Source organism: Prunus dulcis, chromosome 1, assembly GCF_902201215.1.
Source record: "Prunus dulcis chromosome 1, ALMONDv2, whole genome shotgun sequence".
Lineage (NCBI taxonomy): Eukaryota > Viridiplantae > Streptophyta > Magnoliopsida > Rosales > Rosaceae > Prunus > Prunus dulcis.
The window spans coordinates 16,543,121-16,546,240 of record NC_047650.1 but is presented as its reverse complement, the minus strand read 5'-3'; the positions used below and the strand labels follow the sequence as shown (position 1 = coordinate 16,546,240).

The window sequence follows — 3,120 nt, the reverse complement described above, 5'->3', positions numbered from 1 at the left end:
TATCTGTTCGCCGAAAAAATANACCAACGAACTTACTTTTTCAAACAAACGGGTTGTTTGTTCATCTGAGCGCAAGTAATTGCTTTGGTTCATAAAAAGTTGACGTTCCACCGAAAACGGTTCCCACCAAAAGTACTTTTCATAACCAACAGGGTATTTATTCATATGAACGCATTACCTATGTTCCTAGAGAAAAGCTCTCTGTTCGCGAAAAAATCTCCCCAACGACCTTACTTTTTCAAACAAATGAGAAACTTTTGAAGACAAACGCTCGTACTGGCGTTTGTTCAGGAAAGTTATCTGTTGGCCGAAAAAATATACCAACGACCTAACTTTTTCAAACAAACGGGCTGTTTGTTCATTCGAACGCAAGAGTTTGATTTAGTTCAGAAAAATTCGACGTTCCGGCGAAAATGAAGGCCAACAAACTTACTTTTTCAAACCAACAGAGTATTTCTTCATACGAATGCAGTACNTACGTTCGTGGAGAAAAGTAACCCGTTTGACCAAAAAATGCCCCAACTACCGCTCTTTTTCAAACAAATGGGAAACTTTTTCAGTACTACGTAAAATGTACGTTGGTTGAGGAAAGTTTTCTGTTCGCTGAAAAAATATACCCAACAACCCTACTCTTTCACACAAACGGGGTGTTTGTTAAGTGAACATAAGGGTTGTGTTTGTTTAGTAAAGTTACCCATTCCCACACAAATGGGCCCCACTAGCGTACTTTTTCAAACAAACTAGGTGCGTCTTGAACCAAACAGAAGGGGGTGCGTTGGTTCAGAAAAATCCCACGTTCCCCCGAAAAAGAACCCCAACAGAAAAAAAAATTTAAACAAACGTTATTTGTTTTCATACTAACGCAAGGAGTTCGTTCAATGACGAAAGTTACCNGTTCGACGGAAAAAGGATCCAACGAACTCACTTTTTCTAATAAACGTGGTCTTTGTTCAAGTTAACGCAAGTGTTGCGTTCGTTGAGTAAAGTTGACCGTTCCCCGGAAATATGACCCCAACGAACTTACTTTTTCAAACAAACGAGGTATGTGTTCAACAGAACTTAATGGAGTGTCTTCGTTTAGGAAAATNCGACGTTCCGCCGAAAAAGAAACCCCAGTCCAAACTACAAAACGACCAAGTACAACGAACCAGGGTAAAATGAATGATTATTTAAGGACTTACTTCCTCTACATTTCAACTCAAAGACTTCCACCTATTTTGTACTTAATCCATTATTGAAACACAATCTGAGAGACAAAAACAGAAAACCCATACAATGTCCCATTCAATGGTTGGTAGCTCAAGAGGCTCCACCACACCTAAGAACAAGAGGGTGGGTGATGATGGTGTTAATTCATCGAATTATGTCCGCCAACAAGTCAAACGAGCCCATGATGTCACGAAGCCTCCCACCGAGGCTAGTAACAACATCTTTGATGAAGGAGATTCAACGACCAAGTACGAGCTTTACAATGGCGGGATTGAGGTAGGCTTTGAGATGTTTAGGAAATANGCACAGCTTGTTGATGGTGGTTCAACTAAGTGGGACAAGATCCAGGTATACGAAGCAATTGCTATTTTGGAGAAGCGAGCTCCGTGAAACACCGGTATTGTATGATGAGCGACTGGTGTTGGTTGTCATCATTTCTGATGTCATTTCTGATGTTATAATTTCAGCCATAATATCGCATGTTAAATGTTAGAATCGGTATGGTAGAATAGATTTAGGGTATAAAATGTACAAAAAAATAACCCCAAAATATGGTTACGACACCTTTATTATCAATCTAGTAGGAACTCCTGTTTGGTAAATGAAGTCGGGGCTTCAATACCCTTCTATCATGTTCCCATTGGGGCAACAAAAAAACTCAGGTGTCCAATGTATTACGCGAAGTATATAACGTCCAATTGGCCGTCACGTAATGCAATTGTCCATGATATACTGCAAACACAACGTCCCTGTATGCAAACAGGAATAAGTACATGCAATTGCACAACCTTAACCATCAACCTTATGTGCATGCAGTTACAGTATATGGAACAAATAATAATAATAATTTACTATTTTTTTAGTTTTATATTATTCTATAGATAATATGTCTATTTTATATAATTCATATAGCAATATATATAATATAGAATTTATATATTTGTGACCTTTTTATTTTCTACTATTTCATATATAGTTTCCGAAGACATATAGAGCCCTTCCGGAACCCCTTCTTTCTTCTTGAACATCACCTTTTCCTTTGCCTTCTTGAAGTCTATATGTGTCACCTGATGCACACAATTTAAATGTAACNCCCACGTTAATTACAATGATTAAGCAACCAGTTGAATCAAACACAGTAAGAAATGATAAACAAATTTCAGAGATTGAAGATGGGGAAGGGAGGTTGGAAGATCAAAGTGTCTTTCTCACCTTCATACGGCGCTCTCTAAAAGCAAGCAAACCAGCTTCAGTACATATTGCCGTTATATCAGACCCAGAGAACTCATCCTTGGTCATAACAAATTCTTCTAAGTTGACATCATCAGCCAACNTCATCCTGGATGTGTGAATCTGCAATCAATAGATCCAATCATCGTTACTCACAACCATAAAAACTTGGCACGTTTCATGTTGAATTTGTTTATTTCTTATAAACAGTCGTGTCAATTTACCTGGAAGATGCGCCTCCTTGTTTTGATATCAGGAAGAGGGAATTCAATCTTCCTATCTATTCGGCCAGGACGAAGCAAGGCTGGGTCAAGACTCTCAATTGTATTTGTTGCCAAGATGACGTTGACATCTCCTCTTGAATCAAACCCATCTAACTGGTTCAGTAACTCCAACATGGTCCTCTGAATTTCACGTTCACCACCTGAATGGGCATCATACCTGCAGACAAAAGATCATCAGGAACATTTGATTAACAGTAATTTACAATCTTTTCATCAATGTTGAGCGACTTGCAGATGACCGCTTAACAGTGAATTACTAAGTATCATCTGTAGCAGCCGAATGGAGACTGTCTATGCAACTAAGTATCACAGTCTGATTAGGTTTCGAGTACAACAAAATCACAAACTAAATTGCCCACATTTCCCAAACCATTTATCAAAGCAAAATTCCAATTTC

General features: G+C 38.5%; 1 long non-coding RNA gene across 1 annotated transcript; it reads right to left on the bottom strand.

The window, feature by feature from the left end:
• Positions 1–2,201: 2,201 nt before the first annotated feature.
• LOC117616219 lies at positions 2,202–2,757 on the bottom strand. Its single transcript, XR_004584114.1, has 3 exons — positions 2,664–2,757; positions 2,422–2,562; positions 2,202–2,276 (listed from the first exon to the last, which is right to left on the bottom strand). It is a non-coding gene; the product is annotated as an uncharacterized LOC117616219 (long non-coding RNA).
• Positions 2,758–3,120: the final 363 nt, after the last annotated feature.